The following is a 14,849-nucleotide window of genomic DNA, read 5'->3' as shown; positions in this document are numbered from 1 at the left end:
GCATTTGTCCTCGGGCTAAACTTCATCTTTCCACTCCCTGAAATGTTAATAATTAATTTTCCAACCTCATCGTATGTAGGAAAAAAAAAAAACGATTCATTCTTCAGGGAAGTGGGCTGTCAGTGAGGACCATTAGAAGAACAGAAGGTTGGCAGTACCCAAGTACAAGCCGGTGATTAGGCAAGAGCTCCCAAATCAATAACAATTTCACTCTTCAGAGAGACTTCATAATTAGATATGACCAAGACATCTGGCTTGTGGTGGATATTTATGTTTTAAGATACTTATATCAAACTCAGAGTCAATGAGGGCAATTCCTCTCTCCGTAGCTCAGCATGGATTGTCTTAAATTGCAATCCTTTCAGGCAATAATGTTCTAATCACACGTCTATGCAGTGTTCACACTATTCTAAATACTGTATTTAAGCCAGGACTGCTACAAGCTCTCTGAGGCAAACTTTTCATAATATTATTAAAGTGTCCAAATGCTGTCAATTTTTTCTTACTGTCCCCCAGGAAGATGCAGCCCTGATAAAATAAATATAAAAGGTTTACCACTTGTTACCACGTAATGAGAATAAATGTCATGTTACAAATCTGGCCACAAGGTTAGGCAAATAATAATAATTTCAAGGCAGATTTACCTAATCGGTCAAAGGGCTGATTTGATGGGAGATAGCAATTGTGTGTGTTAAGTCATACACAGCATCCCAGTCCATGCCATATTTTTTAAAGAGACATTTTAATAAAGACCCTATGCTTCTTTCATCTTTGTTCTGCTCACAGCAACCAGCGCAGAGACCTGCACATCTTAGGAATGCAATAAAATATTTGCTGAACATAGTTCCTGACAACCAACATTAATGGCTTCCCAAAGCAAGCACAAGAAAACAAAAGTCCATGCCAACCAACATATTTCTAATATACTTTTATCCTATGATTCACGACACAAATCTGAATAATGTTTCCAGGAACTTGCTTCTCTTTTAAAAAACAATGTGCACTTCTATGGTATTTTAAATTTGTGTGCAATTTACAGAAAATGCAAGTAAAGGGAACATTATTTTTATACTTAGTTCCCTATTTGCCAGAAATGTGTTACATGTCACAGCACCCCCCTGTGTGCATCATATCATGTATAAATCCTCCCAAAGAGAAAAGATAGAGTGTCTGCTTTAAAGTTGGGTGCAATGGGTTTCCTAAGCCCAAATGCAAATTATTTCACCATTAAAACACTAAACGAAATTGCTAACAAAACCAAACAGGAACAAATTAGGGTACGTTAGAGTGGGGGGGGGGGGGACTCTGACTGGAAATAGGGACAAAGGGGTTCTTGTCCCTGCTCAGCCATTAATTTACTATATGACCTTACCTAATTAGTTAGCCTCTCTGGGTCTCAACTTCCTCATCTTAGTATTATTTTTAAAGCCCTTTCAAACTTACATGCTAGGATTCAACGTGTCCTAAAAATTGATTTACATTCGTATCATCCCCCTCCCCCCCAGTCACACTGAACACGCTAGCTTTAAATATGTGAGTATGGATTCCTATCAAAAGGCAATTTATTAAAATGTCAGATGAGCTTAAGTCCATTTTAAGTCAGGAGGAAGGCAAGTGTATTCAAGCAAATAATGCTCATAGATTCAAGTTTCAGCCAGGCAACAACTGTTCTTGCTGGGGGCGTCACTGAAAACTACACCTCTTTACAGATGGAGAAAACCAGTAAAGGCCATTTTCATGGTCTCAAAAAACACAGATGCATGGCTTTTCCTTCCTTTTCACTTTTCCATATTCATCTTGTTAGGACAGGGGAAAGCAGAAGGGCTAGCTTGACTTGGGAGGGAGGGGAAAGACCATGGCAGTTATAGTACAGACCCAGACAAGCCCCTCTCAATTGAGGTACTATACGAGCCAGCCCATCCTTCTAATTAGTGCTCACAACCCAAATGCAATGAAAAGATTTCCTGTGGCTGGGGATGGGAAGATGTCTGGACAAGTTGAGGAATGCCATATGACAATAACCAGCCTAACGTCTGAAAAACTGCCCTCAAGCTGAGATTCAGAACACCCTGGAAAGGGTCAGCAAAACAGAAATCTGTCCCTGAGATCAGTTGGACTTAGGTATGATTTAGAGCTAAAAAGCTCTAAAAAGAACCTATTTTCAAAGTACCTTTCGATACCAAACAGCACTAGCTTGTGTGGCACTTTATTATATACACGGCAAATTAAGTCATCAAAGAATTCAATAAAGTATGCTTAGACTCATTTTACAGATGAACAAACAGCGTGTAAAGAATTGAGAGATTTGGCCAGCAGCAAACGGTTAGCAAATGTCAGAGCCTCGTTTTAAACTCCCTTCTGACTTCAAGTACTCCAATCTTTACATTTCAAAATGGTACCGCCAATGGGATGCCTGGGTGGCTCAGTGGTTGAGTGTCTGCCTTTGGCTCAGGGCGTGATCCTGGAGTCCTGGTGATCCTGGAGTCCTGGGATCGAGTCCCACATCGGGCCCCCCCGCAAGGAGCCTACTTTTCCCTCTGCCTGTGTCTCTGCCTCTCTCTGTGTCTCTCATGAATAAATAAATAAAATCTTAAAAAAAAAAAAAAAAGGTACTGCCAATACCAAACACCAGTGTTCAGTCTCTACTATGTCTGATTTAGAAAACTTTATTTTTCACTAAATTACTTCCTCACTCCCCACCCCCCCCACCCCCGCATTCCCAGTCTTGTCCTCCTTTGGATCCTTAAAGCATTCTATGCATGATGCTCCAAACACTTACACACTTACTGGGCCTTCTAATTGTTCGTTTCCTTTTCTCCCAGCCTAGGCTCATTCCTTTCAACAGCAGAGACCATCTCATCTTTCCTTAAAGATGGAAGCCACCACTGATTATCTTGGCTCCCTGTGACTGCCCAAGCCTGAACCACTCCATCCAACTCCCTCTGCCTACCACAGCACACGGTGGGCATTCAGATTGCTTCCTAAGTGCCTAACACAAAAGAGGTGAATAAGAATTGTTAGTCGAATGCAGGGTGGGTGGGTGGGTGGATGATGCAAGACTCCTAGTTTATGACACTTTACAGAGTACACTTTGACAGCCAGTACTCCATGGGAATCCAAAACTAAGTATTTAATAATAATCATTTCAATGTTCTCTTTCTGCACTGCTGTGGTTCATCCTATCATTCTCAAATTCAGAATGGGGCCCAGGCGTGCAGAGCTGGTAAGCAGCAACCTTTCAACTTCGGAAATGGCCCACGACTTTAATTCCTTAGTCTGTCTTCTCTCCATTCCCAAGGTAGCCTGGGAACAGGCTAGAGGAGGTTCATTAGAACACGAATGAGGTGTTGTCCCATTCCAGCTTCCCGTTGTGAAATCTGAGACTTCTGAAAATCTACAGATTTTCACCAACAAAGGAGACTTTACTCAAACAATTCCCTGTGACAAAGAAAAGCTAAACAAGCACAGGGTTAGAGTTCACAGATTCTCGACCCCCCTGTCCAGACACTCCTCTGTCTGCACACTCCTCAGCTTCGTTCACAGACTGTTGAAGCAGAACAGGTAGGTGATGACTCAAAATTCACTTCTAACCTTCACTTCTTAATTTTCTGAGCTTAAACACACACTCATCAGATAAAACAGCATCAGGTGGAATGAACTGAAAGCCAGAAGCAGACTTCCAGTTCCACCCCCGGCACACTCTGAGCCTATAGTCCAGGAACACAGAAACCAGGGGAGTAACGTTAAGGATACGACCCCATAAGGTCCGACCCAGTGTCTAGTAGGCAGAAGTACCTGGTTCATTTTCTTCTGCTTTGCATAGAAATGCAAACCTAAAGGAGCCCTTTGAATAGCTAATCAAAGGCACACAACCAGAGCGTGAAGCCCAGACCAATTTTGAAAATAGCAAGCTTCCTTCAAAGGTCAAAGATCAAGAGCTCCATTTTTGCCCACCAAAGACCCAGAAGGCTAAATATTTCAAATGCATTTCTAACACAGAGCCACTTCCAACAGGTAGTTCCGTCTGGCTGCCCCGAGGTCTGAGGCCTCCCTCGGCTCAGGTGAAATCTCTGCGTCCCCCCACTTCCTCGAGATCCTCATTTTGTCCTGGTAAAGGGCTCCCAAAAACATCTGCACGCGCTGCACACATGCAATTATGCAACAACGCCTCACACTGTCACAGTGCATCAAGGAGAGTGGACACAAGCCAGCGAGTGGATGAAAGTTAACCTTATTAAGCACTCCCTTCCAACCCCGACGGCTGATGAAAGGAGATCACAGGCTGTTTTCCTAACCTTATGCAGAGAATTTAAGTGAGTGGTTTCTGCTCCACAGCGAGGTCTGGCGACGACGGTCAGCAGAGAGCATCCAGGGACATGAGGACCTTGGTTTTATTGCAAAGGATGTCGCACCGGGCATCAACTACTCAGCTCCGGGATCCTCAGGGAGCGGGACCCCCGACTTTGCCAGGACCTCCCAACCCTGCAGAGTAAAGCTGGGAGTGGGGTCCAGGGGTAAGGCCATCCCCAGCTGTAAAGAGAGCTGCAAGCGATCTTAACCGCCCCCCCCCCGCCCCGCCCGCGCTCGACTTCTACTAACACAAAGCCGGGCAAGGGGTGAGGGGTTCGCCAACCCGGAGGGAATAGGAAAGAGACAAAGGTCACCCCGGCGCGCCCGCGCGCACTGCCGCCGAGGCTCCGCGGTGGACGTTGCACCAACCTTCCAGCGCGGCCGGCTTCCTGTGGGGTTTGTCCCCCACCCCAACCCTCTCCGGAAAGTTTGAGGCTGTTCACACCGACTTTCAAAGGTCCATTGTTTCCCTCCCCGTCCGGGAACGTAATGAAAAGAGAGACGGAGAGAAAGAGGTCAAGCCGTGGCCCCCCAGACCGTCTCTTACGGAGGGGTTGGCCCGGGGGGAGTCCGGTTACGCCCGATCCGAGGGGAGAGGGGCCCGGGGAGGCGGAGCGCGGGGGGGGGGGGGGGCGGCGGGGCGCTTCGGCGGCGGGAGGAGGTTTGCCCTTTCAGCAGAAATGCCTCGATGCCAGGCCGCCGGGAGCCGGACGGGGCGCGGGGCCCCCGCGGGCAGCTGGGGAGGCGGGGCGCGGGGAACCCCTCCGCTTACCTTCCCCTCCCCGCTTAGCGTCGGCTACTCCAGGTGCCTACACCGCGGTCCAACGAGACGGAGCCGAGCTCCTGGCGTCCCCGGGTCCGGATCCTCTCTCCATGGCCGGGGAGCCCCGGAGCCGCCGCCGCCGCCGCCGCCGCCGCCGCCGCCGCCGCTCGCCTGCAACTGGCAGCCGCAGCCCGTGCCTGGAGGTGAGGCAGGCGCTCTCCGCCGGGAATGACGCGCACTTCCCCCGCCTCCGCCCCCGCCTCCGGCCGCCAGCCTCGGGGGCCGGGGCCTCGGCGCGCTCGCTCCCGGGGCAGCCGCGCCGCGCTCTCCGCTCCTTCCCCTCCGGAGCAAGGGAGCCTCGGCCCCGCGACGGCGGCGGCGGCGGCGGCGGCGGCGGCGCGGGGCGGGGCGGATCGCGGCCCCGGAGTCGCGCTTTCCCGGTCGGCGGGCGCCGCGGCTTCCCCTCGCTCCGGTCGCGCTCAGCCTCCGCGGGCCAGACAAGCGGCCCGGCTCTGCTGGGCCGAGGGCTGCCGATTGGGCGGGCGGACGACGCGGAGGAGGCGGGGGCAGAGGAGGAGCCTGCGGCCGGAGGAGGCGGCGGCCGCGCTGGGCTCCTCCCGCCGCGCGCTCCGCCGCAGCCCGGGACCCGGCGTCCAGCGCCCCCCGCCGCGGCCCCGTGCGGCCGCCAGCACCTCGCGGCCGAGCCCGACGACGAGCCGCCCTCACCCCCGGGGGAGCCTGCTCCCCGCCCTCCTGTGCGGGCCGAGCCTGACACTGCGCCCCCGCCGCTCCTCGGCCGAGCTGGACACTGCGCCCCCGTGGCCGCCGGCGGAGCCCGACTGCGCCCCGGCACCCCCGGCCTGAGCTGGACACTGCGCCTTCAACTGCGCCCTCATCGCTGCCGCGGGAGCCAGACCCTGAGCCGCATCACCCCCAAAGCCACTTCCAGGAACTCCCGAAAACGTTCCGCGCGTCCGGCCAGCGCACCACGGCCGCCCCCACCTGGCCAAGCCGGCGCGCTGGGTTCTTAGCCCTTCCCGGGGAGCCAGCCGGCCCTCGGACTCGGGACAGCTCCTCGGCAGCTCGGAGCGGCCCGGCCCCCCGCGCTCCAGCCGGAATAAATACCGCCAGGTTGCCCCACGCCCCTCGGCCGCCCCACTCCGGAGTGGCTGCTGCTCGCGGGAGTGGCGCTGAGCAAGCCCCTCCCCCGCCCCCCGCCCCCTCCCCCAAGCCCGCGAACCTTCCATGGACCCTCGCTCCCCGGCCGGAGCAGCCCAGCCGCCGCCGCCCCGCCCCTCGCTGGAGCTGCTCCCCCCCCCCCCCCCCCCCCCGAAGCCTTGGCTCCGCTGAGGGCGCGGCCGGGGCTCGATCAGTCAGACCCACGAGGTCCCCAGCTAGTGACAGCAGCAGGACTGCCAAATCCAGGCGGTCGTCATCCTCCGGTTCTTTCGGAATTGGAAGTTGTCCCGCAAGGGAACTCTCTCTCCCAGCGAATACTGTACAGATACGAGTGTTCATTTTTCAGAGTTGCTCTTTCCAGCCTACCCCCCCCCCCCCCAACCCTTTTAATAGAACCTTAGTCATGTAACCGTGACATACCCAACAGGCGGGAAGGGGAATTCCCTGTTTCCACGAGTTTGGTGCTCGAAGTTTCCAAATCGTGGCTGATAAGATTCCCGATTCCCAAACTTCACAAGACCTGGCTGAATCACAGGTGCCTGGAATGTGTAAGTTTGAGAAACGGTGCTGCATCCTCAAATTCATTAAAACTTCGGAAAGTTGCCTCCAAAATAGCAACAATATCCAGTGCTGAAACCTTAATGAAACTACCCCACTTTGGGAGCCACTGACCCTCTGGGAGCGGAAGGAGGATTCTTGAAATGAAGCACATACAGGTGCCTTGGTGGCTCATTTGGTTAAGGGTGCCCTCAGCGCAGGTCCTGGTCCCAGGGTCCTAGGATCGAGCCCCATGTCAGTCTCCCAGCCCAGCGGGGAGCCTGCTGCTCCCTATCCCTCTGCCCCTCCAACCTGCTCTTCTCAAATAAAAACCCTTTTAAAGGGGGGCACGGGGCACCTGGGTGGTTTAGTCATTTAAGCATCTGCCTTGCCTCAGGTCATGTCCCAGGGTCCAGGGAGTCTGCATCTGCCTCTCCCCTAGCTCATGCGCGCGCTCGCTCTCTCTCTCTCTCTCAATAAATTAAATAAATAAATAAATAAATAAATAAATAAATAAATAAATAAATAAATAAATAAATAATAAATAAATAAATAAATAAATCTTTTTAAAGGAAGAAGACAGGGCAGCCCGGGTGGCTCAGCGGTTTAGCGCCACCTTCAGCCCAGGCGTGATCCTGGAGACCCGGGATTGAGTCCCACGGTTCCCTGCATGAAGCCTGCTTCTCCCTCTGCCTGTGTTTCTGCCTCTCTCTCTCTCTCTGTCTCTCATGAATAAATAAATAAAATCTTTTTTAAAAAATTGCTTAGAAAATAAAAAAGAAAGAAAGAAGAAAGGAAGAAAGAAAGAAAGAAGAAAGAAAGAAAGAAAGAAAGAAAGAAAGAAAGAAAGAGAAAGAAAGAAGAAAGAAAGAAAGAAAGAAAGAAAGAAAGAAGAAAGAAGAAAAGAAAGAAAGAAAGAAAGAAAGAAAGAAGAAAGAAGAAGAAAAGAAGAAAGAAAGAAAGAAAGAAAGAAAGAAAGAAAGAAAGAAAGAAAGAAAATGGTTTTGAATGACAAACTGGAAGGAACAAAGGATTATTTTCGTGATCAAAGGTGAAATGCTTAGATCATGCCTTATAAAGACAGAATAGGAAATGTGTCACTCTGTGTGGTAAGCTGGAAAATAGCCCCACCCCACCCCCAAAAAATTTCAGATCCTAATCACTAGAACCTGGAAGTGTTCTTTTATATGGAAACAGGGTCTTTGCAGAGATTAAATTAAAGATCTTGAGTTGGGGAAATTATCCTGGGTTATCAGAGCGGGCCTTAAGTGCGATCACTTGTATCCTTATAAAAGGGAGGCAGACCTGAAGGCAACGTGAGCATGCAAGCAGATGTGGCCACAACCAAGGAGTGCCAGCAACCACCAAAAGCTGGAAGAGGGGCTGGGGGCCGCGGGCGGGGGGCAGGGGTAGGGAGTGGGGGTTGGGGGTGGGGGGGTGGAAGAGTCCTGCCCACTCAATGATTCCAGACTTCCAGCATGCATCCGGTCCAGGAACATGAGAGAATGTATTTCTACTGTGTTAAGCCACCAAGTTTGTGGTGATGTGTTATAGGAGCCATGGAAAACACATACATGCTATGGCTTGTGCAGTGCCAACTTTACATTAAAATGCCCATTTTCTGAATATTAAGTGCCAGGCCCCTTGCTTGGAGTTTGAACATGTTATCTAATTCATTCCTCCCAAAGATTGTTAGTCCAATTGTGGCCGTGGGGACACCGGGACTCAGAAAGTCTAGAGAGCCTACTGTACAGCAGGAGCCTATCAAGTCTGCCAACCATTCAAATATTAAAAATAACAATTAAAAAATCACAAACTATTTTATGAAAGTTTTGGTTTTAACAACGTCCTACTTCCATAACCTATACCTATTGCCAAAATCTAAGGAAATGGACATGGATGTCTGAGGACGCTGTGCCCAGAGGCCAGGGTGGGCAGGGGTTTATAGGTGCCTCCCCACCTTCTGCTCAATATTGTTTTGAACCTAAAACTGCTCTAAATAAAGCCCACTGTAGGGGTGCCTGGCTGGCTCAGTCAGTAGAGCATGCGACTCTTGATCTCAGGGTTAAGAGTTCAAGCCCCAAGCTGGGTGTAGGGATTACTTAAAAATAAAATCTTTTAAAATTTTTTTAAATTAAAAAAGTAAGTCTATGGATACAAAAAGGGGGGCATTGAGTCCTTGTGCGGCTGACCTTTGAGAATTTTATAAATTTTTGTTCCTGGGTATTTATCAGGAAACAGAAAAAAATCGAAGTTTCTTCGAATAAGACAGATGGTTTTGAAACTACAGGCAGTCCCCAACTTCCGATGGTTTGACTTAATTGTTCAACTTTCAAGGATGAGAATGTAAAATGCATTCGGTAGACACTATACTTCAAATTTTGAATTTGGACCTTTTCCTAGTCTGGCCATATGTGGTGAGAGACTCTTTCACGATGCCAGGCAGTGACAGGGAGCCGTAGCTCCTGGTCAGCCCAGCGATCACAAGGGTCAGCAACCAATACACTCACAACCATTCTGCACCCAGACAACCATTCTGTTTTTCACTTCCAGCACAGTATTCAATACATTCCATGAGATACCAACACTTTATTATAAAATAGGCTTTGTGTGAGATGGCGTGGCCCAACTGTAGGGCAATGTGAGTGTTCTGAGCACGTTTAAGCTGGGCTAGGCTAAGCTATGATGTTCGGTAGGTTAGGTGCACTAAACACATTTTTGACTTTAAGGCTTTTTCAACTTATTGTGGGTTTATCCAGATGTAACCCCATCATGAGTTGAGGAAGATCTGTAATGTGAATGGAAGTTACACTGGCTACAAAACAAAGTGAGTGGCCACAGACCTCTCTGGTCAATGGAATTGATGTTGTCATGGATCGGGTTCCCAGGGAAGCAGGCTCTGAGACAGAGTGGCAAGATGTTCATTAAAAAATGTCCATGAGGTCAACACCTTTGGAGGGAGGGGCAGGAAGCAGGATGGGACAGAGGGAAAAGTTGAGCTGCGATGCGAACCCAGCTACAGGCTCAGCCCGCCTCTCATGGAGGCGCTACAGCCATGGCCCTTCCCGAATAATTGCCCCCAGATGGCCAGACCTTTACAGAGCCTCCCGAATTAGTCATCGGATATGGTGCATCCTGGGAAGTGGCATGACCTCGGGCAAGGCGGCTCAGCAGCCCAGGCATGGAGAGGGCTGGCTATGGATAACCCTCAGGGCTGGGCAGCATGTCCTCCTGTGAAGGCCAATCTGGTACATACCTCCATGTCACCTACTCCCTCAGTAGGTGACACCCTCACTGTTGCTCTGTCCTTTCCGTAGGAGGAGGGAAAGCCCCGGGATGAGGGAGAGGCTCATCTGATGCCTTTTTGTTTGTCATCCTGGTGGTGGTAGTGCTCAGTCTTGAGGCAGGATAGCACATTGGCTAAGAGTGGAGGCCCTTCAGTCAGATTGCCTGGGTCACAACCACAGTCCATAGCTCACTGGCAGTCTAACTTCAGACAAGATGTCCAGCCTGTCTGTGCTGCAACTTCATTTAAAAATGGATTAGGGGCACCCAGCTGGCTCAGTTAATAGAGCATATGACTCTTGATCTCAGGGTTGTAAGTTCGAGCCCCACTTTGGGGATCAAATGAACGAATGAATGAATGAATGATAGTACCTAGCCCATGCAACTGTTATGAGAGTTAGCTATGAAAATGCTATAAGGGGCTTAGCCACACACCTCATAAGTGCTCAGCACACCATGTCATTGGTAACTCTGGCCATCTCTTCCTTAGCCTCCCATGATTGACTAAATTAGAATCTTCTTTCAGGTTACATTCACAAGGACTTTTTTGGTGGGGATTAGAAGCTGAGTGCTGTAAGATCCAGGCTGGAGGTGAAGGCCATGAGAAACATACAAGGAACATAGCAAAAGGAAGCTAGAAACTTCTTTTTAATGGTGAAAAACAACAGCTACATTCCAAACATGCCTGTTCTTTCAACCTCTCTGGCTCTGTAGGCGTGTCCCTTTGCTCTGAAACACCAATCCTACCGATCTGCTCCCTGGCTGACCCATCCTTTACCACACTTACCACTGTCCTTTTATCCCCCGAGAATTAGATCAAATGTGCCTCTCTTTGTGAACATTCTAGCTACAGCCTCCCCTCAGCTCCGATGGCTCCACACACCTGTTACACCCCTCCTAGCACTGCACCCAGATGATTAGGTAAGTCTTAACCCCAGCCATCCCCATCCTGCCCCCTTCCTTGCAGCTGTTGGACTGGACACCTGAAGAATCAGATTCAAGATGGAACTCTGTATTTATTTATTTACTAAAGCTTATTTATCATTTTTAGTAATCTTTTCACCCCACGTAGGACTCGGAACTTACCGCCCTGAGATCAAGATCTCATGTTCATCTGACTGAGCCAGTCAGGCCCCCAAGCCTCATTTGTTTTTAAATCCTAAGGGCTAGGATGCCTGGATGGCTCAGTGGTTAAGCTCTGCTTTCATCTCAGGGTGTGATCCTGGAGTTCAGGGATCGAGTCCCACGTTGGGCTCCCTGCATGGAGCCTGCTTCTCCCTCTGCCTGTCTCTGTCTCTCTCTCTGTCTCTCTGTCTGTGTGTGTGTGTGTGTCTCTAATGAATAAATAAATAAAATCTTTAAAAATAAATAAATAAACATAAATAAATCCTAAGGTTCTAGCATAAGGTTTGCAGAGCGACACAGCCTGCTGTGTAGATGACAAAGGAGTCCACAGAGCCCTTCAGGAGAGGGGAGAGGACCAGATACCAAGATCTGGAAAGAACTTGTACAGCTCTGCCTTCAGCATTTTAGTGCTGCTGCTTCCAAACTCTTTAAAGGCAGAAACTCCCTTGACTACCAGCCACTCTTTCCCTCTCTGTTCGGCCCCCGCAGGCTATTGGAAATTAACTCCTGCAGTGTTTCATTCTATGAGAGTCTGAACAGATCATTTTCACATTTCATTTTTCTTTTTTTTAATATTTTATTTATTTATTTGGCAGAGAGAGAGCACAGGCAGGGGGAACAAGAGAGTGAGAAGCAGGCTCCCCACTGAGCAGAGAGCCCGACATAGGACTCCATCCCAGGACCCCGGGATCATGACCTGAGCTGAAGGCAGATGCTTAATGGACTGAGCCACCCAGGCGCCCCTAAATTTCATTTTCCTGTTAACACTTGTTCCAGGCTACATTTAGTATACGGGCATGGAAATGATTCTCCAGGTGACGAATGCTTCTCCAGGAAGGTGTTGATATGCTGTTTGCCATCCTCACCTTAATTAAAAGTCTTACAAGAATTTTCCCCTTCGTTGACCGAGTGCAATAACATTACAGAATATTAGTGACCTTTCTCCGCTGGGATACAGCTGAGCGTCTACAAAACCATCTTTTCTCTCTTTATGTCCTTGCATCCAACTAACCTCATTCTCACACTTCATCAGCTTGTCCTGAAGACTCTATGTTTCCAGTTAGACTCTCTGGATACTTGCTTTAAAATACAACATAAGCAATTCTGATATAGCTGAAACTCTGAAAGTCTTTTCAGAGAGAGAAGAAACATTTCTTTTGTGATCAGCCTCCGAAATCTATTAGGTAAATAGGAATGAAACCTCTTTTCTCTTTCTCATTTGAAATCACAGCCTTCCAATTTAGTCCCCCATTTTAGCCATTTTTAAAGTGTAAGAGTCAGTGGTGTTAAATATCTTCATATTGTGCAACCACCCCCACCATCCACCTTTACAACTTTTTCATCTTCCAACCTGAAACTCTGTATCTATTAAACAGTAATCACCACCTGCCGCCCCAGCCCTGGTGATCACCATTCTACGTTTTGTCTTTATGAATTTGATTACCCTAGGTGCCTCATGTAAGTGGAATCAGACAGTATTTGTCCTGTGTCTCAAGTAATCTTGATTACTTGATTACTGCCCCCCAGGCACCCCAATAAGCAACAGTTTTAAGAAGGCCAGGTAGCTCTCACTTTTATGTCTTTGGAAGCCCTGAGTCACTGTGATAAAATCTGGCTACTTTGCTGTAGAAACCACATGTGCAGAGTGTGGTGCCTTCCCTTCTCAAAACAGAGAGACCATGTGTGAGGAAAGAGGACCTTAGACAGAGTGAGAAAGAAGACCCAGCCATTTCAGTATCCCAGTGGGATTCAGCCCCACCTGCCCTACCAAGGAAGTGCAGACGTAGGAGTGACCCCAGGCAAGAACAGCAGAGGAACTGCCCAGCTGGGCTCAATCCAGATTTCAGAACCACCAGTCAATGAAATTGCTGTTATTTTAAGCCACTAAGTTTGGGGTGGATACTATGCACAAATAAAATACCAGTATCTTCTGGCAAGATCCACATAAGGAGGGGCAGAGGGAAGCAGCATACGTGAGTAGGAGGCTGAATAGATGGGACGCTGCTGAAGAGGAAGAGGAAGCCCCACAGCGTGAGCCTGAGAGACTGAATTCCTAACTGTAGGATAGTATTTAAAGCAATAGGTGAGGGGTTCCTGGGGGGCTCAGTGATTGTGTATCTGCCTTTGGCTCAGATCCTGATCCTGGGTCCTGGGGTCGAATCCCGCATCGGGCTCCTAGCAGGGAGCCTGCTTCTCCCTCTGCCTCTGCCTCTTTCTGTGTGTCTCTCATGAGTAAATACATAAAATCTTAAAAAAAATAATAATAAAGCAGTAGATGATGCCACAGGTCAGAGATCAGGCTCTAAGTTCAATTCTGTAAGCTCCTCTTCGCCTTCTGAACCTTTTGAGTCTTGTCCCTCTCTGTCTCTCTGATATAAAAATAGCTACCAACCAGAGGCATATAAACAGGGATTCTGAGCCACATTGTTTCAAATCAAGTCTCAGCAATAGCACCTACTAGCTGTGTGACGTTGGGTGAGTTACTTCAGCTCTCTGGGCCTCCATTTCCCTATCTGTAAGATGGGACTAATTATAGTACCCACCCCTATAGACTTGTTATGAGAGTAAATGAGTTAATAAATGTGAAACATTTAGAAGAGTACCTGGTACATATATGCATAGGGTTAAAGTTATTTAGTGTTATTGGGGTGCCTGGGTGGCTCAGTCCGTTAGGCATCTGACCCTTGATTTCAGCTCAGGTCATAATCTCAGGGTCCTGGGATTAAACCTGACCTCAGGCTCTGCATTCAGCACAGAGTCCACTTGTCTCTTCCCCTCTGTTCCTCTCCTACTCATTCTCTCTCCTTCTCATAAATAAATAAATAAATAAATAAATAAATAAATAAATAAATAAATAAATACATCCTTTTAATGTTATCAACAAATACTAATACACACCCTTGGTCTTTTTCAGACAAGCAACACAGTATTTCAGATTTCCAACCACTACTGTATACAATTACCCTCATTTGGGATCCCTGGGTGGCGCAGCGGTTTGGCGCCTGCCTTTGGCCCAGGGCGCAATCCTGGAGACCCGGGATCGAATCCCACATCGGGCTCCCGGTGCATGGAGCCTGCTTCTCCCTCTGCCTGTGTCTCTGCCTCTCTCTCTCTCTGTGACTATCATAAATAAATAAAAATTAAAAAAAAAACAAAACAAAAACAATTACCCTCATTTCACAGAAACTAAGGCTCCAGGAAAGTAAATAAGACCACTTTTTCTTTTAACACCTTTGAGTCATCTTACAATATTAAAGAAAGTAGTATCTTTACAAGGAAAGCTTGTAGGAAAAATAAACCTTACACAAGCATCCAGACACCATCTTCAAGTTAGGAAGGGTTGCGGAGAGGACCAGAAATTGACGTTGTTCAGTTGCTCCAGGGGGTGGAAGTGCTCGCAACAGGCGGAAAATCAAGGGATGTAGAATTTGGCTCAGCCTTATGGAGAAGCTGCTATTTACACTTTCCAAAATATCTCCAGTTCCTAGCTCAGTGCTTGGCAACAGCTCTCAGCTCTCAATAAATAATTGAATGAATGAATGAATGAATGAGTGAATGAGCAAATAAGAGCTTTCCGAAAAGGCACAGACTACCTCAGGAGCACTCTATC

At 48.5% G+C, this 14,849-nt stretch overlaps 1 protein-coding gene across 4 annotated transcripts in view; it reads right to left on the bottom strand.

The window, feature by feature from the left end:
* CEMIP2 (cell migration inducing hyaluronidase 2) overlaps positions 1 to 6,262 on the bottom strand; it is a 78,306-nt gene extending 72,044 nt beyond the window's left edge. Inside the window, exons 1-2 of one of the 4 annotated variants that reach the window (XM_038527091.1) lie at positions 4,720 to 4,871; positions 4,296 to 4,482 (exon numbers count right to left, since the gene is read on the bottom strand). The gene's annotated coding sequence lies outside the window, so the exon portion shown is untranslated. Of the gene's footprint in view, positions 1 to 4,295; positions 4,486 to 4,719; positions 4,872 to 5,122; positions 5,269 to 6,115 lie in introns of those variants that run through there. The other 3 variants (XM_038527090.1, XM_038527089.1, XM_038527092.1) reach the window with 3 other exon arrangements.
* Positions 6,263 to 14,849: the final 8,587 nt, after the last annotated feature.

Source organism: Canis lupus, chromosome 1 (genome assembly GCF_011100685.1).
Source record: "Canis lupus familiaris isolate Mischka breed German Shepherd chromosome 1, alternate assembly UU_Cfam_GSD_1.0, whole genome shotgun sequence".
Classification (NCBI taxonomy): domain Eukaryota; kingdom Metazoa; phylum Chordata; class Mammalia; order Carnivora; family Canidae; genus Canis; species Canis lupus.
This window is presented reverse-complemented; position numbering and strand designations above follow the sequence as displayed.